The following is a 26,583-nucleotide window of genomic DNA, read 5'->3' as shown; positions in this document are numbered from 1 at the left end:
TGGATGATTTCTCCATGATGAATTATAGGTATTTCCATAAGGTCCACCTATGTAATTTACCTCTGCCATTGCAGGGTTCTCAGGATCATAAGCTTCTTCTTCAGAAGATGCCTCTTTAGTACTGTTGGATGCATTTTGCCATCCATTCAGACTTTGAGAAATCATGTTGACTTGCTGAGTCAACATTTTGTTCTGAGCCAATATGGCATTCAAAGCATCAATTTCAAGAACTCTCTTCCTTTGAGGCGTCCCATTACTCACAGGATTCTTTTCAGAAGTGTACATAAACTGGTTATTTGCAACCATATCAATAAGTTCTTGAGCTTCTGCAGGCATTTTCTTTAGGTGAATGGATCCACCTGCAAAATGGTCCAATGACATTTTGGAAAATTCAGATAGACCATAATAGAATATATCTAATATGGTCCATTCTGAAAACATGTCAGAAGGAAACTTTTTGGTCATCTGCTTGTATCTTTCCCAAGCTTCATAGAGGGATTCACCATCTTTTTGTTTGAAGGTCTGAACATCCACTCTAAGCTTGCTCAGCTTTTGAGGAGGAAAGAACTTATCCAAGAAGGCCATGACCAGCTTATCCCAAGAGTCCAGGCTATCTTTAGGCTGTGAATCCAACCATGTTCTAGCTCTGTCTCTTACAGCAAAAGGGAAAAGCATGAGCCTGTAGACTTCAGGATCTACTCCATTCGTCTTTACAGTCTCACAAAGCTGCAAGAACTCAGTTAAAAACTGGTAAGGATCTTCAGATAGAAGTCCATGAAACTTGCAGTTCTGTTGCATTAGAGCAATTAATTGAGGTTTCAGCTTAAAATTATTTGCCCCAATGGTAGGGATTGAGATGCTTCTTCCATCAAACTTGGAAGTAGGTGTAGTATAATCACCAAGCATCCTCCTTGCATTATTGTTGTTAGGTTTGGCTGCCATGTCTTTTTCCTGTTCGAAAATTTCAGTAAGGTTGTCTCTGGATTGTTGTAATTTAGCTTCTCTTAATTTCCTCTTCAGAGTCCTTTCAGGTTCAGGGTCAGCTTCAACAAGAATGCCTTTTTCCTTGTTCCTTCTCATATAGGGAAGAAGAGAACAAGAAAAGAAAGAGGAATCCTCTATGTCACAGTAAAGAGGTTCCTTATTGTTAGTAGAAGAAGAAAGGGAATAAAGAAAGGAGAATCCAAACAGAAGGGTAAGGATAGGGGTAGTGAATTGAGATGAAGAGAGGTGAAGAGAAGTGTTAGTGAATGAATAAATAAATAGAATAATATGAGAGAAGGAGAAATTTTCGAAAATAAATTTTAAAAAAGAGTTAAATGATTTTCGAAAAATAAAGATAAGAAATAAAATTAAAATTAAAATTTAAAATAAGGATAAGAAATAAAATTAAAATTAACAATTAATTAATTAAATAAAGAATTTTTGAAAAAGAGGGAGGTATTTTCGAAAATTAGAGAGAAAAGTTGTTAGGTGGTTTTGAAAAAGATAAGAAACAAACAAAATGTCAAATAGTTAGTTGAAAAAGATATTAAAATCAAATTTTTGAAAAAGATATGATAAAAGATAAGATAAAAAGATATGATAAAAAGATAAAATTTTTAAGAAAAAGATATTTTGAAAAAGATTTAATTTTTAAAATTAAAATTAATTACTTAACTAACAAGAAACTACAAGATAAGATTCTAGAAATTAAAGATTGAACATTTCTTAACAAAAAAGTAACAAACTTCAAATTTTTGAATCAATCATATTAAGTGTTAGCATAATTTTCGAAAATAAAGATAAAACTAAGAAAAAGATTTTTGAAAATTATTTTAAAGGATTTTCGAAAATTAATAAGAAAATTGAAAAAGATTTAGTTTTTTTGAAAAAGTTTTAAAAAGATAAGATTTTTAAAATTGAAAATTTGACTTGACTTGTAAGAAACAACTAAATTTTAAAATTTTTGACAAAGTCAACTCAAATTTTCGAAAATTATGAGAAAATTAAGGAAAAGATATTTTTTTGATTTTTTTGAATTTTTAATGTTGCGAAAGAAAAACACAAAAATGACCCAAAACATGAAAATTTTGGATCAAAACACAAGATGCATGCAAGAACAATATGAATGTCAAGATGAACACCAAGAACACTTTGAAGATCATGATGAACATCAAGAACATATTTTTGAAAAATTTGTTTGATGCAAAGAAAACATGCAAGACACCAAACATAGAAATCTTTAATGCTTGGACTCTAACAAACGAAAAATGCATATGAAAAACAAGAAAATACACAAAACAAGAAAACATCAAGATCAAACAAGAAGACTTACCAAGAACAACTTGAAGATCATGAAGAACACTATGAATGCATGAATTTTCGAGAAATGCATAATAATTTTAAAAACATGCAATTGACACCAAACTTAAAAATTGACTCAAGACTCAAACAAGAAACACAAAATATTTTTGGTTTTTATGATTTTAAGAATTTTTTGTATTTTTATTATTTTTTTCAAAAAACATATAGGAAAAAGAAAATAAGAAATTCAAAATCTTTAAGAAGAATTCCAGGAATCTTTCAATATTAGCCCAAAGCTCCAATCAAAGGGTTTGACATGGCTTAATAGCCAGTCAGCTTTAGGATGGATTACATGCATTGTGGTGATTAGTTGAAGACCAATTACAAAGGAGTTTGAATATGGCTTTACAACCATCTAGGATTCAACATGTTACCATGAAACTCTAGAATTCATTCTTGAAAGTTTTGAAGCCATAGAATAATTTAAAAAGCTTTTCGAAAATAATTTTTTTTTGGAAAAACGAAAACAAAGAAAAATTTTGAAAAATTTTTGAAAACTTTTTGAAAAGAAAATTACCTAATTTGAGCAACAAGATGAATCGTCAGTTGTTCATACTCGAACAATCCCCGGCAACGGCGCCAAAAACTTGGTGGACGAAATTGTGGTCATCAACAATGGCTCCCATAGTTTGGTAGCTCTCACACGTGAATTACACTTAGTCACAACTCCGCACAACTAACCAGCAAGTGCACTGGTCGTCCAAGTAATACCTTACAAGAGTAAGGGTCGATCCCACGGAGATTGTTGGTATGAAGCAATCTATGGTCATCTTGTAGATCTCAGTCAGGCTGATTCAAATGTGATTGGATTAGATAATTAAAAGATAAATAAAATAAACAGAAAATAAAGATAAAGTTACTCATGTAATCCAATGGTGGGAATTTCAGATAGGTGCATGGAGGTGCTGTGTTCCTTCCGAATCTCTACTTTCTTATTACATTCATCCAATCCTTCTTACTCCTTTCCATGGCAAGCTGTATGTAGGGCATCACCGTTGTCAATGGCTACATCACATCCTCTCAATGAAAAAGGTCCAAATGCTCTGTCACAGCACGGCTAATCATCTGTCGGTTCTCAATCAGGTTGGAATAGAATCCAGTGATTCTTTTGCATCTGTCACTAACGCCCATCCTCCAGGAGTTTGAAACTCGTCACAGTCATTCAATCCCGGAATCCTACTCGGAATACCACAGACAAGGTTAGACTTTCCGGATTTTGAATTGGATAGAAAATAATAGTAATTGCATTAAAACTTAAGGTACAGCAGAGCTCCACACCCTTAATCTATGGTGTGTAGAAACTCCACCGTTGAAAATACATAAGTGAAAGGTCCAGGCATAGCCGAATGGCCAGCCCCCCAAAACATGATCAATAGTCTCCTAAGATGAATAATAAAATAAAACTGAGACCAAAGATGTAACGTGGTCAAAAGGACGACTAATACACTAGTAAAATGTTTTATTTATACTAAACTAGCTACTAGGGTTTACAAGAGTAAGTAATTGATGCATAAATCTAATTCCGGGGCCCACTTGGTGTGTGCTTGGGCTGAGCTTGATCTATCCACGAGCTGAGGCTTCTCTTGGAGTTGAACGCAAGTTGTAACGTGTTTTGGGCGTTCAACTCTGGCTCGTGACGTGTTTCTGGCGTTTGACTCCAGAATGCAGCATGGAACTGGCATTGAGCACCAGTTTACGTCGTCTAATCACAAATAAAGTATAAACTATTATATATTGCTGGAAAGCTCTTGATGTCTACTTTCTAACGCCGTTAAGAGCACGCCATTTAGAGTTCTGTAGCCCCAGAAAATCTGTTTCGAGTGCAGGGAGGTCAGATTCCAACAGCATCAGCAGTCCTTTGTCAGCCTCTTATCAGACTTTTGCTCAGGTCCCTCAATTTCAGCCAGAAAATACTTGAAATCACAGAAAAACACGCAAACTCATAGTAAAGTCCAGAAATGTGAATTTAGCATAAAAACTAATGAAAACACCCCTAAAAGTAACTAGATCATACTAAAAACTACCTAAAAACAATGCAAAAAAGCGTATAAATTATCCGCTCATCAGCTGGCTATGAATCATGAATTTAAGCTGGATGGCTAAGATGGATGTTGATCCATGGCTGAGAATAAATGCAGATATGCTATTGAATGAAATGTGAATATTGCACTTCCACTATCGGAGATACGAGTTTCCCTGGGAGAAAGCAATGGCTAGCCACGACGTGCTCTTGGTGGAGACTCAAAGCTCTGTTGACCCTATGTCGTCAGGGTGGCCAGGCATTGTGAAAGCCCCGGATGAGCTCGCCCCCGTGAATATTCACCAGTGAGGGTGATGGATATGGATCACAATTATGATCATGATTATGTTGAGTGTAACTCGAGTTGAGAAAACACGACAGAGGGACAGTCCAATGGTTAGCTACCAGGACTTGTCAGGTTGGCTATATAACCGATAGATGATATCATCAGCCACTAGGACAGGCATGCATCATATGTATCTATGTGGCATTGTTTGGGTGTGCATATTGTACTTGATTTGCCTTTGTGATTACTTGTGATTAACTGCTAATTGTTCTACTTGCTGTAACTGTTTGTTTGTGCTTGAACCTTCCTACTTGTGTTTGCGACTGAAACTCTGTTGGATTGTGGTGGATTGGCTGTTGTTGGATTGTTTGGGCCTAGGGCCGTGGTTGAAATGAGATGGACCGATGGTTGGTTTCGGTTTCGTGTTTTTGGTTTGAAAGAATATGAAAAGCTATTTTGGTTCAGTATAGATAAACATTTTTGAAAGGCTTTTGAGTTTTTGGAGAATTGAACGGTTCCCCTTTCAGAAAAGATTTTCGACTTTACTTTTATTGTAAACTGTTGTTTTTGAAAAGAGGCATAAGACGGTTATTAATCAGTGGTACAGTTTATCTTCACGTATCCTATTACAGTAATTCCCAAAAAAACCCTCTATTGAGAACCCTTTCAAGGATGATGTTCTCACCCCCTACGATTTTTTCCCTTTCAGGATATGGACGCAGAAGTCACGAAGAGTTTATTTAGTTGTTGTTGAAATGCTCTGTATTGCTTTAGATTATTATTTATTGTACCATCGCCTTTATCTTGACATATTCTGTAAGAGGGCTAGGCATTGTATTGATTAATGCTTGTAATATATATATATATGGATGTATTCTTTGTGGATTTTTGTAAGTTGTATGGTATCTATGGATGTACGTTATCGAACGAAAGTAATTTTGGGAGCGTTATTGCGGTTTAAAGTTTTAAATAGGCTCATATTTTAGTATTAAATAGTATAAGTGTCGTCGTAATGTCCGAGCTATCAGAGCCACGCAGCAGGAAGCGTGAGCCTTGGTAGTTAGGGTGTTACATAAGCAAGCAACCAATACCTTATGAAAATGTCTACTTACTGTCTCTTAAGAATGTTGAAACCTTTCTTGTATCATCCTATGACCCACTCCATGATCAACCATATTTAAGAACATTGCAACCATTTCTTGTACTCTCATTTGCCTTGTACATTTTAATACTTGCTCAACTAATTCATCACAAAATTGAAAAAAAATATGTTTTTCCATCCGAAATATTTCATAACAACGAATGCTATGACCACATAAAATTTCTTGCACCCATAAATAATCTATTTGTTCATTAATTCTGCATGGTTTTTTGTACAAATAATTGACTGCATATTAACCAATCAATGCAGAAATATTTTCAATCTCATCTGTATCTTCTTCTATCATGGAAGGTAATTTTAATTCTTCATGTCGTTCTTTTTTATACTCTTCAAACAAATACTCCAAGTTCATTTTAAATTAATGGCCAAAAATTAAGTCTTACATAGAAATATAAATAAATTCTTATGAACATAACAATACCAAGTTAAGAAATAAATTGTTTATAATAAGAACAATAATTAAGTACCACAAGTAATATATTATAAAATGATATATAAGTAACACACAAATTTTTTTATTGTCTTATCCTAGTATAACAAAAAATTCATGGTCAAATTAAAATGGAGTACAATAATAACTTAATTAATTTTGCATAAAAGTCACCAAACAAAAATTAGTTTTGCATGAATGGTAGTGGATTATATGCTGCATATAATCTTTACTTATATCTTTTTAAAGATATAAATATTTCTCTAGTAGGTTTAAACATCATTAATTGACAATAACTATGAAAATCGGGATCACTAGTGACCATTTTCATCTTTTGAATCAGCCATTACTTTCCCAGTAGATACACTGGGTACTAAAAATGTGGACATAATAGTTGAGTGTGATTCAGATGTAGAAGCAATTCTACTTATTGCATCTGCAATTTGTTTTGAGACGGGGACTTTAAAGTTTTTCTTCTTTTTGTTGTTTCACAAACTACATCTCTCTTTCTTTTTTCCGTACTCTTTTGGCTATTATTTTTCTTGAGAACTAAGATTTATGTGTTGAAATTTAGTACTAACTCCCACACTAGCGCCTATACCTTATTCACTATCTCCAGACCTTCTTCTATATCAACATGACATTCTTCAATGTATGGTCGATATCCATCACCATCTTCTTCTATGTCACTAGGTAACATTCCAGATAAGGGAGTTTAAGCAAATTTTCCATCAGCCATAACATCTTTAAATGATATAGTTAACTCATCTTGAAAAGGAAGTCATTTATTTTTGAATTTTTCATATAAAGGTTTCCTGCATTTTGATAACAACTAATCAACACAAGACTCATTACCAAAATTAATCTTAAAATTTTTGCTTTAATAATAAGTTAGTACGTACCAATTATTTTCTCTCTCACAATTCATTTGATGCATTCACAGTGTATTTAGTATAATTCCATCTTAAACCCTTTTTTTTTGCTAAAATACTTGTACCATACTGACCATTCTTTTTTAAGATTGTCCCACTTATTTTTTAATTGAGTCTTATCATATTGTTTTCTATTTTTTTAATTAAATTGAGTTTCAACTTATTTTTTGTAAGAGTGGTTCTATTACGTTGCTGTTTAGCAACTTTATCCAAGCATGCTTGGATAAATTGTTTACTGGTCTCCATATGCCATACTGTTTTTACCTTTTGAAATTCATCATTATTCATTATTCTATTACCAAAGAAAATATAAATTATATATATAAAAATATTTAATCAAATATGTTACATTTTTCTTAAATTTTAAATAATAACTTGAGAATGTTAATTTAATATTCTTTTTATACCGTATTTTTATTCTAATATTCTCAATAATTTTATTTTTATAAGACTTTTATGGAATTCAATATTTATGATTTTATTTAATTTGTCTTTTTTTAATGGGATCAACTAATTTATATTATAAAAAAAATTATAATAAAACATAGTATATGAAAATTACAATTATAAATTTTACATAGCCAAATAAAAAATAAAAAATTTCAACCAAAACAAAAATAAAATATAATAAAAAATAAAAAAGAGAACTCATGTAAATAAAAAACGATAAAAATTCTATAAAACCAACATAGATATTATATGAATAAAAGAAATACAATAAAAAAATAAAAAAATTTATATGAATTATATCAAATAAAAAATTTAACTTCATATAAGATATAAATACAGTGCATAAAATAGAGAAAAAATAGAATTCATATGAACAAGAAATAATGAGAGTATCATAAAAAAATTAATAAAATACCTGAGAGATTAGAATATTAAAAAAAATAATATTAAAAAGGTCAATGATAAAAATAAGTAAAAATAAAAATAAGCAAAGCCAAATAAAAATAAAAAATAAACAATATAAAAATGAACATAAAGAACGATAAAAAAATGAACAATATAAAAATGAATATAAAGAACATTATAAATGTTCTATAATTTTTTTAGTACCATTCGTATTCTTTAATTTAGTATCATTTTGGACTATAAATTTTTATTATTTATAATTTTATTGTTATTTATAATTATTTTTTTATTTAATTTGTCCTTTTTGTTTGGATTATAATTCACATTATAGAAAATTTTGATAACAAATATAGTATATAATAATTACAACTACAAATTTTATGAAGTCGAATAAAAAATAAAAAATTTCATACAAAATAAAAACAAAGTATATTATAAAATAAAAAAAATACTCAGACAAATAAATAATAATAAAAATTTTATAAAGCCAACAACATATATTATATGAACAAAAAAATTACAATAAGAAGTAAATAAAATTTATATGAATGAAATCAAATAAAAAAATAAAAAATTTTATACGCAACATAAATATAGTACAATAAAAAATAAAAAAAGAATTTATATAAACAAAAAATAAATAAAAATATCATAAAATTAATAAAAATAAGAATTTATATCAACAATATTTGTCATATTAATAAAAAAATACAACAAAAATAAATACAAAATCATATGAACAAAACCAAATAAAAATAAAAAAAGACTTCATAAAAAATATACATATAAAAAATAGTATAGTAAATGATAAAAAATTCATATGAACTAAAAAGTAGTATGATTTGAATATTTGGTATCTTTTAAATATTTGAATTTCTAATGTCATGATTGTTCATTATATTTTCATTACTTTAGGTTTGTATACGTGCTTGCATCCCATACTCCTAAAGTTCTTAGTAATGCTTTAGTGAATTCCTTGTATGATTGGAATATAGATAGAAAATTGTCAACTTTAACAGTTGATAATTATAGTACAAATGATGCCATGATTCATCTTGTGTTTGACAAGATTTTACCATCTAACTTTATTAAGAGAAGGAGAATTTTTTCGCATAGATTGTTGTGCTCACATTGTTAATTTGATTGTGAAAGATGCTATGAATGCAGTATATGATTCCATTGAAAAAATCAAAGAGAGTGTTTCTTTTTGGGTTGCAACACAGAAGAGAAAAAATTTTTTGAAGAGACTTATTGGCAATTGAATATTAATTATAGGAGAAAGCTTGCACTTGATTGTAGAAATAAATGAAATTCAACTTATCTAATGCTTGCTTTTGCATTGCCATATAGAGATACATTTGAGCATTTAAGACACTGTGAATCTTTGTATAAAGTTGTACCATCTGATGATGAGTAAAAAATGGCAAATAAATTTGTTAATGAATTAGAAGTCTTTTATAGTATGATTGAATTATTTTTTGGCACTTTATATCCAACTACAAATTTATATTTTTCCAAGATGTGTGAAATGAGATTAACATTGAATGAGTGGATGCTAAATCCCAATGACTTGATTCATAAAATGACAATAAATATGATTAATAAGTTTGAAAAGTATTAGGATTAAATTAATAAAGTCATGGCTGTAGAAGCTATCTTAGATATTAGAAATAAGATGAAGTTGTTGAAGTTTTTTTCTTAAAATATATGAATGTCAAAGCAAGAATTACTTGAGAAAGGTCTAAAAAATAATAGAAGAATTAGTATATGAATATCAACTTAAGGTTAGGGTTAAAAGAAGAGCTCTAAATAATAATATCTTAGCTTCTACTTTAAATGTTGGACATGATGAAAGATCTTCAAAGACAAAATTCAATTTCTATTTGGAAGAGAGTGTTATGGTAGATAAAACAAATTTAAAAAATTTTGACATTTTGACCTATTAAAAAATATTGGAGTGAAATATCCAACTTTATAAAATATTACAAGAGATTTTTTAGCCATTCTCATTTCTACTGTTGTCTTAGAGTCCGCTTTTATACCGGTGGTCGAGTTATACATCCACATTGTAATAAATTGCGATGTGAAATTGTTGATGCGTTAATTTAAACTCAGCATTTGATACACTCTTCAGGTGAAAATACTAATAAATCAAGTTTTATTTGATATTAAAGTTTAATTTTATGTTAAATTTAACTCTCATGAATTGTTGATTGATATAATATAGGTAAATTAGGGTCGAAAATTTCAATTCTTTGGGACTATAAGATGGATATAGAAATTTAAGAGTTTAGGTAATTATTTTTTTATTATGTCAAATTTTTATTTAATATATGGTATTCTTGTTTATGATGTATGTTAACCTATTCATATTTGTGTTGTTTTAGTAGAGAACATGGAGTTATTTGTTGGAAGTTGTATTCTGACCATAAAAAAAATATTTGATGTTGAAGACTTTATTTTATGATTTCTTTTTAAAATAAAAATTGTATTTTAAGATTTTTTTTATGGACTATGATTTGTTATTTTATAATTCTGTACTTGTAAGTTATAATCTTGGATAAGATATGTTTATGTGTTGTAATAATATTTTGTGCTTTTTTTTCACTATAATTTTCATATAAATGTTTAATATAAGGAGATGGAGAATAAAACTCCACAAAAAATATGGAATCGCGAAGAATAGAAATGACGACAATTATCTTCCTATGGCAGAAATTGAAATGGAGACGAAGGCAGAAACAAAATTTGTAGGATAAAAACGAAAAATAAGGAGGCATCTTCTGCCTCGATCCTATCTAATTGACATTCCTACTCAATATCCAGCTAGCTTTTCAAACCATATTATTAATCATGAAGATAAGAGAAAAGAATGGCCGTGGTGGTTTAGTTTTATTATGGAGGAATACGAGGAAAAAGATAGATGTAAATTAAAATATAAATTTCAATTTATACTATATGGTTAAAATTAAAATGACATAACAATTACATTGGTTTTTCACTTTTTCAAGTGATGATAGAATTAGTAATTCAATTTTTAGATTAATTAAAGAGTTTAATTTTGATGTAATGATAGTATAATTATACAGTCGTATAATTACATTTATTTTTTTGAATAACTATTCACGTTGTCAATATGAAAAGTGATTATTTTTATTAATGTAACATTATACAATTATATATATGTATAGCATTATTTTATACTAAAAATATATCAAAATTAAATTTTTAATTAAATTAGTGTCTTAATTTTAAACTATCAATTAAATCAGTCTTTTAATTTAACTAGTTAATGACTTTGACGAAAAGTTGATTTAGATCGTTAAATGACACGTGATATGTAAAATTGACACGACACAAAAAATATTTTAATCAATTCATCATTCACCAATTTGATTATTATATTTAGTTAATAATTAGTATTTTTATCCGTAATAACGTTACGAGAATATAAATCTTTTAAAATTATGTCGATTTTGTCATGATATTATAAATTATGACATAAAAATTTATAAAATCAAATTACTTTTACAAAAAGGTCGTAGGAGACAAAAATTCCATCTGTTAATTAAGAAAGCTTAAGTCTTTGTAGATAAAAAAAGTCAAATAATAAAATTTTTAGTTATTATTTTTATGTGAAAGAGTTTAATTTTTTACTAATAATTAATTTTAACATTCATTATCTAAAATTTAAAAGAATTTAATGTGTATACTTTTATATTTGATTAGGTGTTAAGTCTGTTGTACAAATAGAAATAATTAATTGTTATGCTTGCTATTTAAAAATAATATTTTTTCTCTCCATGTATATAAAGTTATAATTAGATATTAATATAAAAAAATTTATATTGATAGTTATAGAATTAACTCAAAATTAATTTTTTTAAATAATTGAATCTTGATTCTAATAACATTAGGATTCTCTTCAAATTATATGTAATAAATATTTGAAGGAAGAGAAGTGAAAATACTTTACAACCATAAATTTATGTTAATAAATTTAAATATTATTATGTTAGAGTAACTCATAAGTCATTATTGAAAGAACCAATTTTAATTTTTTTTATTAGAACTAGTATATGTTTTTATATTCTGTACAATATAATACATAAAAATATATAAAAAAATTTATTAAAAAATTAAACGAAAAGTATATATAGTAATTATTATTATAAATATTTTATAAAATTATAATTAAAAAAAATTTTAACAATAAGTATTAGAAATTTAAATTTCACATTGTGCGTGTAACAATTCATTAGTTAATAACAGATCTTTAATAAATGGAGTTTTAATCCATAGTGGATTAGTTATTGACCTATAGAGTTGGAAAATACTGTGAAAAATAGTATTTGTCTTTAAAGCAGTACAATTTTTTATTGATAGCAATACTTATAAAGATTTATTTTTGTTAAAATTTATTTGAAACAGTTTTATTTATTGGTATCATATTCATTCTTGAAATCAAAACAGTATGATTAATGTTGTTACCTATTAAAACTTCACATTTTATGACATGATTTATAAGTTTTTAAACTTATAGACTTATGCTATTATCAAAGCTATTAGATTGATTAATATTCATTGGTAACATTACCAAAATACCAGTTCACACTATATATATAAAGGGCAATTCACCAAAATAAAACATTTGAGTTCCAATATTACCAAAATACAACTTTTCAATCATTGATACAAAAATGCAATTTTTCCTAATTCTATGTAATCTGTGGGAGGGGTTTGATGGATTCTGAGTATACATAAACCTTGGTAGGGGTTCCACAGTTTATATTGAAAATGCCAATGCATAGAAACCGTGGTCGGGGTTTCATGGTTTCTGTTTGAATATGCAATGAGCATAAATCGTGGAAGGGGTCCAACGGTTTATGCTTTACTATAATTACGTGGAAGGGGTGCAGCGGATTATTCATTCCAATACACTTCCAACCTTAGTGAGAGAAAGTGGCGTTTCTAGAGAAAGGAGGAGTAGGAAAAGTTGAGTGTTGGGAAATTTTCCTGGACTGAGATCATGGCAGATGAACGCAGTCTTTACTGTCTAAACGGTGTTGCGCACGTAGCTGGCAGCATCAACAAAGAGGTAAGCCCGCTATCTATTATTTGTTGTATTTCATTTAACAGAGAATTGTAGGTTACGGATTAGGGTTATTTAGGATTAGGATTTGTTAATTAGGATTAGGATTTTGAAATTAGGAGATAGGTCCAAATGTTTAAGTAGAGTATTGTTCCTCTCGTAATTAAGACATAGGGTTGAAACTCAAATTTGATGTTTTCTAAGTGTTCATGTTTGAAAACAAAGTTTTGAAATTTGAACTTTTAAACATGTAGGTTTAAAAGGTAGATTATGTAAGTTGAACCTCGTGGTTATATTTGCACTCTTAAATTTAAAAAATTATAAGTATTTTTTAGCTTTGTTGAACGTAAGATTTAGATTATATCATGTTATGTTTAGTACTTGCTTATGTTGAATTAAAGATTTGTGTCTTATATTATAGCCTTATTAATTTGAAGGTATAATGGTTGTTAGTGATGCAATCTCACTTGGTTTTTGGTTTATAATCTCACTTGTTACAGCCTAGTAGGTGCATAACTAGTGTCCGGAGGCAATAGAACACGCCTCTGCATGACAGGATCATACCGTATTTGGAGAGGGCAGGTCTGAACCACCTGGCGAGGCTCAACACGAGATGGTTCTAGTTGGATGAATCCCTCTTCAGCGCATTCATTGAGAGGTGGCGTCCTGAGACGCATACCTTTCACATGCCATTCGGGGAGTGCACCATCACGCTGTAGGATGTCCCATAGCAGCTGGGGTTGCCCGTGGATGGTTTACCTGTATTCGGGTGCCTGACAGATTTTGAGAAGCTGATGGAGGATGGCCGACCCGCTTGGGAGTGGTTTCAGGAACTCTTTGGCGAGCTTCCCCCACTGAATAAGGTGAAGCAGTTTACGGTTCACTTCACCTGATTTCATGAGAGATTCAGGGTGCTGCCACAAGATGCCACTGAGAATACTGTACGGATATATGCACGGACATATATTATGATGCTACTACCCACTCAGTTATTCAGTGATAAGAGTGAAAATCAGGTTCATATTCGGTGGTTGCCCTTTGTGGCGAGACTTGATGACATGTGCAGTTATAGTTGGGCTTCGGCAGCCTTAACCTGGCTATATCGATGTATGTGTCGGGTTGCGAATAGGAATGTGACAAACTTGGCCGGCCCACTCTAGTTACTGCAATCATGGATCTTCTGGCGGTTTCCTAGTCTCAGACCGCATGGATTCAACAATTTTTCTTTTCCGTTGGCTTCCAGGTATCGATACTCAAGAAAATTACAAATTCAGTTTTCATTTTTTAGGTTAAGGTAATAAAAGTATTTGTTATCAGTTTATTTGTTTGTTTAACCACATCTTCGTTTAGGTGGGCCACGTATTTACTGACATCCGACCGGAGGGAGGAGAGAGTCATCCAGTGTGGCTTTTGTTGGATCGCTTAGGTGATCGAGATGTAAGTTTTCTGTTTGTTGTTACCAATTTTACTTCTTTTTTCGTATTTTATAAGTATTTAACATAGTAATTGATCATGCTTTAAACATCAGTAGATTGTCTGGGAGCCTTATGCTGCACTGGAGGTGCTGGCCGTTATTCATCTGGAGATTCTAGCCGAGGAGCATAGTCGATTATGGCGTGCATGTACTAGTCTGATTTACTTCGCCATCATTGAGTTGCACCAGGTGTATAGGGTGTTGCCGCAGCTCGGTGGCGTTCAACACGTGCCTGATACGACATCAAATATTGACTGGCTCGATGCCAAGGATGGTAGGGGTGGTGATATGTGGTTTCCATCATACTATCAGGTGTGGCATCTGAGTTGGCAGAATAGGGTGCACGCTTGATGAACGAAAAATTTTGTGGTATAGAATTTCACTAATGAAATCTCATTGCAAGTATAGTTTCTAAACCAACAATAATCCTTTCATACAAAAATTTGTTTGTCACAAGTAACAAACCCCTAATAATCCTAATAACCGAAGTATTTAAACCTCGGGTCGTCTCTCAAAGGAATTGCACGGTAGTATTCTTGTTATTGGTTATGAGTTGTATATTTTGGAGTTTTGGATAAGAGACAGGAAAAGTAAATGACAATGAAATTCAAATGATAAAGCGATCTTAGAAAGGTTTGGTGGTCAAGGATCTCTATCCTTATCACTAACCACAACATGAGAATTGGCAAGGATCAAACCCATTAAATCATCCTCTAACTAGTAGTAAAGGAAAGTCAAATGAGCTATATCAATCCAAATTCACAAGTCTTAACTCTCCACTAATTCAATTAGTGAGAACTAGAGTTAATGGCTCCAAATCATCAATTACTTGGACATTAGTAACTCAAGAGTTCCTAAGTTACCATCCCAAGTCAAGAGCATAAAATTCTACTCTAAAATCCTTCCAAGCATTTTATCAAACACTTAGAAGGCATAAAAGAAAAGCATAATAAAATTGTAATAAAAGTAAATCTACACTACTCAATTGCAAGGAAATTAATAACAACAATTCAATTAAGCAATAAAGGAAATCAAAACATGAATTGCATTAGAAGAAAAATAGGAGAAACAAAAGTGCATCAACATAAAAGTAGAGAATTACAAGAATTAAATGCTAGACTAGCGAGAGGAGATGTAGAAGAACAAGAATTACAAAAGAAAAAGTAAATCAAAGCCTGAGATTAACCTAGATCTAAGAATTCCTAATCTACCTCTAACCTAATTCTAGAGAGAAGGGAGAGCTTCTCTCTCTAGAAACTAACTCTAACTAAAAATAAAGTAAACTAAAACTAATGTGTATAATTGTGTTGATCCTCCTTCAATCCTTGGGTTAAATAGCATCAGAAGTGAGTTGAATTTTGGCCTGGGAAGCCCAGAATTCGCCCCCAGTGTTTTGCCTTTAATTGAGTCACGTGCGAGCATCGACGCGTACACACCGTGTATGCGTACACGTCGCATGGCAATTTTCTATCCACGCGTACGTGCCATGTACGCGTACGCGTCGCTATGCGACTCCACAATCGACACCTGCGCGTCTGTTGCGCGTGCGCGTCGATGAATGCATCCCAAATCCTTGTTTCTTCATGAGTTCTCCATTTGCATGCTTCTCCTCTTCACCCCTTTGATCCATTCCTAACCTTTTCAACCTGAATTCACTAACAAACATATGAAGTCATCTAGTGGAATCAAAGGTGAATCAAATTAACAATTAAGGCCTAAAAAGAATATTTTTATACTTAAGCACAAATTAGGAGACAATCATGAAACCATGCTATTTCCTTTGGATAAATGTGAGAGAAAGGTGATCAAATCTCCTAAATTAAGCACAAGATAAATCCTAAAAATGGGGTTTATCAACCTCTCCACACTTAAACCAGAGCATATCTTCATGCTAAAATCAAGAAAGAAATAAAGGGTATCAATATTTATTCAATACAAACTAGTTACCTAGATGCAATCTACCTATATGCAACTATCTATATGGATGCAATTGTTTGGTCAAAATAAATCAATTCCCAAGGAAACATATATAAGCACAAGGGCTAGAGTAATAGCACTCAAATCAAATCCATGATTGAATTGAATTATTAAATATTTTTACAAACTTGCAAGAAAAGTGATAATCATAGGTGGAGACATGTAATTGAGCAATCGAACCGTCACCGGATGTGTTTACACTCTATCTGCTCAAGTGTTTAGGGTCAATTCTCTTAATTCTTCCCTAATCATGATTTCCAAGATTTATTTTTCATCTAACAATCAATAATTATTTCATGCATGCATACAAGTATCATGAGGTCTTTCTCATAGGTTGTAATGGGGCTAGGGTCAAGGTAAGGTCATATATGGTTAAGTGGACTAGAATTTGAATTTTTGATTAACCTAGCTTCCCACCTAACCTATGACAACCTCTACAATTAAGTACTAAACTAATTACCCATTCTTCACTTTTTCACATACTCATGCATTTTCTTTTTATTTCACAACACCTATGCATTGATCTTTATTGAGCTTTACTTTGGGGCATTTTGTCCCCTTTTTATTGCTTTTCTTTTTTTCTTTCATTTCTTTTTCTATATTTTTTTCCTTTTTTCTTTTTTTTCTTTTCCATACATATTTCTTTTTCTTTTGTTTTTCTCATTTTTCTTTCTTTCAAACTACTATATACAAGAGCATCAATGCATATGGTTTTACATTTAATTAACACATGAGCATGTACCCAATTCCCAAAATTTTCAACAAAAATAAAAAATACACCCCTTTTATCCCAGCCAATGTCCCAAGTTTCTCCACACTTGAATGATACTCACACACACTAGCCTAAGCTAATCAAAGATCCAAATTAAGGACTTTTATTGTTTTTCGCTTTAAGGCTTGTAATGTGCTAAAATTAAGAACAAGTGGGTTAAGTATAGGCTCAAAGTTGGCTAACAATAGAAGATAAAAGGTAGGCTATTTAGGTAAGTGAGCTAATAAAATGATGGCCTCAATCATATAAATGCATGAATACAAGGAATAATGGACATATAGACTCAAACAAATCAAAGATCATAATCATAGAAAGAGAATAATACACACAAGAAGGAAAATAAGTGGTTATAAGATGTAACCACACTATTAGGCTCAAAACTCACAAGATTGTGTGTTCTTAGCTCAAAAACATGATCCACAATATATATAATTCAAGCAAGTTCTATGAAAAGTTTTCACTCAAATTAATTGGGATGTCAATGCCCTATTAAGAATATTTTTCTTGGAGAATTTCATTATTTTAACTAAGCTTATTATGTATATATATATATATGCAACTAAAATTCCTAAAAAGGCCTAAAATGAAATGCAAAAGTGTTGAGATTAGAAACTTGTCACCCAAAAAATGCCGAACGGTCGGACGACCTCCCCACACTTAAAAGTTTGCACCGTCCTCGGTGCATTCTAAGATGAGCAAGGGGGTACGACGACTTTCTAAGTTGCTACCTTCAGCTGGTAGGTCAACCGGTTGCTGTATGTTCTTTCTTCCGCATCCACTGTTGCTTATGGTGCATTAGTCATGAAAAATAGAAAATAACACCGTAAGATGAGGAAATACAAAAGCGAGGAAGCATACATTATTGGAACGAAGTTAGAATCACTAGAATGGAGTCAGTGAATTTGTGTGACATTAATGAAAAATAGGTGTGTGGGTCCTAAATTGCACGCGGTTTAGAATGCACGCACACTAGCATAATGAGCTTAGTCACAATTTACACAAGAGAGGTATGCACTTCACTCATTCTAGTGTACTTGAAATACTTTAAACTTGTAGGTTAAGACAACCAAACAAGCAATAAAGAAGCATGAAAGCATTCAAGTAAAAGATGGCATGCGGATGCATATGATCAAGAAACACAATGCATTAAGATAAATGCACAACATCCAATATCAAGAAATTGCCTAATCAAATAAAGGAGTTTAAATCACATGGTGGCCAATTCATGCAATTCAAAAACATGTAAGAAGCTTGAGGGAAATTTTTCATGTACTCGGTGTTCACAAAATTAAGCATGAAGAACTCATAACCAAGTAGCAATATACAACCTCAATCAAGAATCCAACGATGCATACTAACATGATGTTAAGATAACATCCTCTTTAGTACTCAGCAGCAATCAATGGTAAACAAGATTAACAATCCAACACATACAAAGGAAAACAAAAATAAAATGAGAACTTAACTAATTAAACAACTAAAAAAAATGGTTATAGATGGTGTTTGGTAGTGTTGGATGATGGTTGAAGAAGGGAAAGGAAAGAGAAGAGGAGAGAAGAAGGAAAGAGAGAGAAAGAGGAGAAGAAAAGAAGGTGGATGGAATAAGGCGATCCACGCGTACGCGTCTTCTACGACGCGTGCGCGTGGATGGGGTGAAATGGGTTCGATGCATACGCGTAAGTCACGCGTATGAACGGGTGGCATCCGAGAGGATCGACGCGTACGCGTGAGTTCAGTTGCGCTAGAGGCATAATGTTCGCGCGATGTAGGCACAACTCTCGGGTTAATGTATGGAGGAATGAAACTTCTACATCCACGCGTATGCGTAGGTGACGCGTGCGCGTAGATTGGCCGAAAAGCTTGGAGCACACGTACGCGTGAGGCACACGTACGCGTGAGGCACACGTACGCGTGAGGCACACGTACGCGTGGGTTGGTGCTCTGTTTTTCAAAAAATTTTCAAGTTCTTGCACCAGGCCAAGCATTCCATGCCTCCAAACAGCTATCAAAACACCATAAAACCTTATTCAACATGCTAAACTACCAAATAAACTCAACAAACTAATCAAACATGAAATTAAACATATTTTTACCAATATTTACAAAAGAGAAAAATGAAAAGAGTTTACTATGGTGGGGTGTCTCCCACCTAACACTTTTGTTTTTTATCCTTAAGTTGGACTTATGGGGAGCTCCTCATTAAGGTGGCTTGTGCTTGAACTCATCTTGGAACTCCCACCAATGCTTAGTTCTCCATTGTTCCCCAAGATTTCTCATAAGTTGCACCAAGTCTTGATGGAGTTCTTCACAAGCTTGGGGCTCCCAAAGTCGATCCTCTTCTTGTAATCCGGGATCCCATACTTTATTTTCACACCCGGCTTCAAGTTGATTATCATTATTCCAACCGGGTGGTAAGCAAGATGAATTCTCAATGAAATACCAAACTCTCCTTTTAGACCCATTCAATTGAGCACTAGCCTAACTCTTGCATCTAAACCTTGAAGTGTCAACCAAAATGAGCCTTGATTTGCAACGCCAATCACTAAACATTCTTTTCTTACACTTTATCCCACAAATTATCCTAAGTTGACCACCCGTTTCAAGAAAACCATACTCAAGTGGGACAATAAAGCTAATAGAAATGAATTTCACCCACTCAAATGAAGGGGTAGATGACAACCTAGGTAAAGAAGCTTCCAAGGATCTTGATAAAGCGTATTCAACTCCCGTCCTTCTTTTTCTAAGAACTTCCACCTCATTACAAGATATCTCAATTTCAATCCTTTTTTCCTCAATTTTATCTAAGCCTTTTTCCTTACTCAAGTCATAATTGGGAGGGTGAGAGAGGTTTACCTCCACAACACTTTTAAATTTACCGGAGAAGGTTCTTCAAGCTCAAAGAATTCTTCACCACTAAGACTTGATGCTTGATCTTCAATGCCAAGGGAACTCAATTCTTGCTCTATCCCGTCCAATTCTTCATATGGGATATGCCTTGGAGGTAGTGCACATTCCTCCTTAACATCAATTTTAATCTTTTTGGGGGGGTTTTCTTCAACTCTAGGTTCCCATGGAGGTTCCGCATCTCCTAAGTCTTCAACCACTTCTTCCTTTTCTTCAACAATCATAGCTTCCTCCAATTGTTCCAACACAAAGCAACTTCCCTCATTATCCACCGGGGTTTCCGATCTCTCCTTCATGCTATGCTCTCCATTTGATTCTCCATATGTAGCCATGGGAGTTCCTTGAGTGTTCAAGTATTGGGAGGCTAATTGATTTGTTACTGCATCCAAGGCGGCTATGAAATTTTGCACATCCCTTTTTATCTCCTCTTGCCCTTGAACAAGAACATCAAGGATGTCATCCATTGGAAGTTGGAGTGGATAGAAAGGTTCATTATCTTGTGCGAAAGGTTTATAGTAGGAAGGTGGTTCATCATAGTAAGGATGTGGTGGTTCTTTGTTCTCCATTTGTTCTACTTGTTGCCTAACACACTCCAATCTATTGTTCTCAAGTTGAGATTCTACAATCCCCTTCATGCTTCCCTCTTCAGTTGCTCTTCCACAATCATCCTTGGACATATGGTATGAGTCCCATGAATCTAACTTTTCACGGACGGTTGCTTGAAGCCGATCCATTGCTTCCTTGAAGATGGATATGGATATTCTTCCATGTAGGGTTGTGGTGGAAGGTAGAGCTCATCTTGAGGGTGAAAATTTTCACACATTGGAGGTGGTTCATCTTGGTCATGGTATGGAGCAGGTGGTTCTTGGAAGTATTGAGGTTGGAGTAGTGGTGGTTCTAGGCATGGCTCATATGGTTCAAAAGGTGGTTGGTATGATGGATATGGATTAGGGTCACATGGAGGTGTTTGGTGGTAAGGGGCTTATGAGTATGGTTGAGGGTTATGTTGAAGGTATGGCTCATAGAAATATGGTGGTAGTTCTTGAAAGTCACAAGGAGATTCACCATAGCCATTGGATTGGTATGCATTATAGAATGGCACTTGTTCATAGTGTATTAGTGGAGGTTATTGCCATGAGGATTGATCATATGCATATGGCTCCTCCCACCTTTGATTGTCCCATTCTTGATACATATCCTCATTGAAGCTTCCATTTCCTACAACATAGTGATAACCAAACTCATAGCCAAAGTGAGAATTCATGGTAGCAAAGAAAATAAAAACAAATACTAATAACAAATAAGAGAAATAAACTCCTACAACTACCAAAAACTAACAAAGAAGCAAAAGGCAAACATATTCACAATATTCACATATGTACAATAACCAATAACATAACACCATTGTAAGTCCCCGGCAACGGCGCCATTTTGATGAACGAAAAATTGTGTGGTGTAGAATTTCACTAATGAAATCTCGTTGCAAGTATAGTTTCTAAACCAACAATAATCCTTTCAAACAAAAATTTGTTTGTCACAAGTAACAACCCCTAATAAACCTAATAACCAAAGTATTTAAACCTCGGGTCGTCACTCAAAGGAATTGCAGGGTAGTGTTCTTGTTATTGGTTATGAGTTGTATATTTTGGGGTTTTGGATAAGAGACAAGGAAAGTAAATGACAATGAAATTCAAATGATAAAGCAGTCTAGGCAAGGTTTAGTGGTCAAGGATCTCTATCCTTATCACTAACCACAACATGAGAATTGGCAAGGATCAATCCCATTAAATCATCCTCTAACTATTAGTAAAGAAAAGTCAAATGAGCTATATCAATCCAAGTTCACAAGTCCTAACTCTCCACTAATTCAATTAGTGAGAACTAGAGTTAATGGCTCTCAATCATCAATTACTTGGACATTAGTAACTCAAGAGTTCCTAAGTTACCATCCCAAGCCAAGAGCGTAAAATTATACTCTAACATCCTTTCAAGCATTTTATGAAACACTTGGAAGGCATAAAAGGAAAGCATAATAAAATTGTAATAAAAGTAAATCTACACTACTCAATTACAAGGAAATTAATAACAACAATTCAATTAAGCAATAAAGGAAATCAAAACATGAATTGCATTAGAAGGAAAATAGGAGAAACAAAAGTGCATCAACATAAAAGTAGAGAATTACAAGAATTAAATGCTAGACTAGAGAGAGGAGATGTAGAAGAACAAGAATTACAAAAGAAAAAGTAAATCAAAGCATGGGATTAACCTAGATCTAAGAATTCCTAATCTACCTCTAACCTAATTCTAGAGAGAAGGGGAAGCTTCTCTATCTAGAAACTAACTCTAACTAAAACTAAAGTAAACTAAAACTAATGTGTCTAATTGTGTTGATCCCCCTTCAATCCTTGGGTTAAATAGCATCAGAAGTGAGTTGGATTTGGGTTTAAAAAGCCCAGAATTCGCCCCCAACGTTTTGCCTTTAAGTGAGTCATGTGCGAGCATTGACGCGTACGCACCGTGTACGCGTACACGTCGCTTGGCAATTTTCTATCCACGCGTACGCGCCATGTAGACGTATGCATCGCCATGTGACTCCACAATCCACGCCTGCGCGTCTGCTGCACGTGCGCGTCGATTAATGCATCCCAAATCCTTGTTTCTTCATGAGTTCTCCATTTGCATGCTTTTCCTCTTCACCCCTTTGATCCATTCCTAACTTTTTCAACCTGAATTCACTAACAAACATATCAAGGCATCTAGTGGAATCAAAGTCGAATCAAAGTTAACAATTTAGGCCTAAAAAGCATGTTTTCATACTTAAGCACAAATTAGGAGACAATCATGAAACCATGCTATTTTCTTGGATAAATGTGAGAGAAAGGGGATAAAATCTCCTAAATTAAGCACAAGATAAACCCTAAAAATGGGATTTATCAACACTGTTTTGAGTGTCCCCCAGGTGGCTGATACTGGGTCATCAGCAGAGTTTCTACGCTGGTGGTACAGGGTTGCTGATAAGCGGGTAATTTATACACTTTTGGCATTGTTTTTAGGTAGTTTTTAGTATGTTTTACTTACTTTTTAGTATATTTTTATTAGTTTTTATGCAAAAATTATATTTCTGGACTTTACTATGAGTTTTTGTATTTTTCTGTGATTTCAGGTATTTTCTGGTTGAAATTGAGGGACCTGAGCAAAAATCTAATTCAGAGATTGAGAAAGGACTGCAGATGCTGTTGGATTCAGACCCTCTTGCACTCGAAGTGGATTTTCTGGATCTACAAAGATCTAATTGGCGCGATTTCAATTGCATTGGAAAGTAGACATCTTGGGATTTATAGAAATGTATAATAGTCCATACTTTATCGGAGATTTGATGGCCCAAACTGGCGTCCAAACGCCCACCAGAGACTCTTTTTTGGTGTAAAACGCCGGAACTGGCACCAGAACTGGAGTTAAATGCCCAAACTGACATCTAAGCTGGCGTTTAACTCCAAGAATGGACTATGCATGTGAAAGCTTCAAAGCTCAGCCCAAACACACACCAAGTGGGCCCCGAAAGTGGATTTCTGCACTATCTGCACTTAGTTACTCATTTTCTGTAAACCCTAGTAACTAGTTTAGTATATATAGCACTTTTTACTATTGTATTGAAGCTGGCAACTTTTGAGAATTATCTTATGCCACTTGGGAGGCTGGCCATTCGGCCATGCCTAGACCTTCTTCTCTTATGTATTTTCTACGGTGGAGTTTCTACACCTCATAAATTAAGGTGAGGAGCTCTGCTGTTCTTCATGAACTAATGCAGGTATTATTGTTTCTCTTTTAATTCACGCCTACTTATTCTCCAAGATATACTCTCGTACTTAATTTAGTTAAGTCAGCATGAAGGGGGTGACCCATGACAATCACTCACTATCTTCATTACTCACTTAACCAAGATCCGCGTGCCTGACAACCACAAGCGGTATACATGATGTTCAACGTAGTCATTGGACAACAGCTGGAGTATAATCTCTTGGGTCTCTGATCTACACACCGAGTCTGCGTGGTTAGAACCTTTGTGGTATAGGCTAGAAACAACTGGCAGCATTCCTGAGATCCGGAAAGTCTAAACCTTGTCTGTGGTATTCTGAGTAGGATCTGGGACGGGATGACTGTGACGAGTTTCAAACTCACGACTGTTGGGCGCAGTGATAGTGTGCAAAATGATAGAGAGATCTTATTCCGACACAAGTAGGAACCGATAGATGATTAGCCATACGGTAGCTGTGCCTGGTATTTTTTATCCGAGATGAGAAATCTGACAGTTGATTAGCCGTACATAAACCGTAGCCGGATTATTTTCATTGAGAGGATCATACAGCTTGCCATGGAAGGGAGCACACATGATTGGATGAAGACAATAAGAAAGCAGAGGTTCAAAAGCAACAAAGCATCTCCAAACACTTATCTGAAATTCCCACCAATGAATTACATAAGTAACTCTATATTATTTTCTGTTTTATTTACCTTTTAATTCTCAATACTTCATAACCATTTGAATCCGCCTGACTAAGATTTACAAGATGACCATAGCTTGCTTCAAGCTGACAATCTCTGTGGGATCGACCCTTACTCGCGTAACGTTTTATTACTTGGACGACCCAATGCACTTGCTGGTTAGTTGTGCAGAGTTGCAAAAGTGTGATTACAATTTCGTGCACCAAGTTTTTGGTGCTGCTGCCGGGGATTGTTCGAGTTTGGACAACTGTCGATTCACCTTGTTGCTTAGATTGGGTAATTTTATTTTATGTTTAAGCTTTTTATTTTTAGTTTCGAAAAATACAAAACCAATTTAATAAAATCATAAAAAAATTTTGTGTTTCTTGTTTGAGTCTAGTATCAAATTTTAAGTTTGATGTCTTGCATGTCTTTCTCTTCTTAAAAATTTTCAAAAATATGTTCTTGATGTTCATCATGATCTTCAAAGTGTTCTTGATGTTCATCTTGACATTCAAAGTGTTCCTGCATGTATTATTAGTTTTGATCTTAAGTTTTTCTGTTGTGATTCATTTTGTTGTTTTTTTTCTCCTTATAAAAAGATTTCCAAAAAAAAAGAATAAAAAATATATATCTTTTCAAGTAAATAATACAGAGAAATGAAGGATAAGAACACAAAGCAGAGGATCACAAGAAAAAGAGCTCACTGGCGTTAAAATGCCAGTAAAGAGGCACTTTGGGCGTTAAACGCCAGAATGGCTATCATTCTAGGCGTTTAACGCCAGTAAAGCTATCATTCTGTGCGTTAAACGCCAGAATGGGCAGCATTTTGAGCGTTTAATGCCAGAAATGGCAGCATTCTGGGCGTTCAGAAAAATGCCCAGTAAAGAAGGGTTCCTGGCATTTAACGCCAACCAGAGTATCTAGCTGGGCGTTAAACGCCCAAAGAGGCAGCCAAATGGGCGTTAAACCATTCTTGGCGTTTAATGCCAGGATGACACAATGGAGGTAATTTCTTTTCCAATTTAGATTCTTTCAAATTTTCATGTTTTAATTCATAACGTTTTGCATCAAACATATTTTAAACGTTCATCTTTTTCATCTTTTAATGTTTTCAAAAAATTTTCAAAACTAATTTTTAAAAAATCTTTTTCTTAATTTTATGTTATATTTTCAAGAATCCTTTCTAACAATTAATGTTTTGATTCAAAATTTCAAGTTTGTTACTTTCTTGTTAAGAAATGATCAATCTTTAAATCTAGAATCATATCTTTTAGTTTCTTGTTAGTTGATGAGCGGATAATTTGTACGCTTTTTGGCATTGTTTTTAGTGTGTGTTTGGTATGATCTAGTTAGTTTTTAGTATATTTTTATTAGTTTTTAGTTAAAATTCACTTTTCTGGACTTTACTATGAGTTTGTGTGTTTTTCTGTGATTTCAGGTATTTTCTGGCTGAAATTGAGGGACCTGAGCAAAAATCTGATTCAGAGACTGAAAAGGACTGCAGATGCTGTTGGATTCTAACCTCTCTGCACTCGAAGTGGATTTTCTGGAGCTACAGAAGCCCAATTGGCGCGCTCTCAACGGCGTTGGAAAGTAGACATCCTGGGCTTTCCAGCAATATATGACAGTTCATACTTTGCCCAAGATTTGATGGCCCAAACCGGCGTTCAAAGTCACCCTCAGAAATCCCAGCGTTAAACGCCGGAACTGGCACCAAAATGGGAGTTAAATGCCCAAACTGGCACAAAAGCTGGCGTTTAACTCCAAGAAGAATCTCTACACGAAAATGCTTCAATGCTCAACCCAAGCACACACCAAGTGGGCCCGGAAGTGGATTTTTATGTC

The sequence above is a fragment of the Arachis duranensis genome, chromosome 4 (assembly GCF_000817695.3).
Source record: "Arachis duranensis cultivar V14167 chromosome 4, aradu.V14167.gnm2.J7QH, whole genome shotgun sequence".
NCBI classification, from domain to species: Eukaryota; Viridiplantae; Streptophyta; class Magnoliopsida; order Fabales; family Fabaceae; genus Arachis; species Arachis duranensis.
This window is presented reverse-complemented; position numbering follows the sequence as displayed.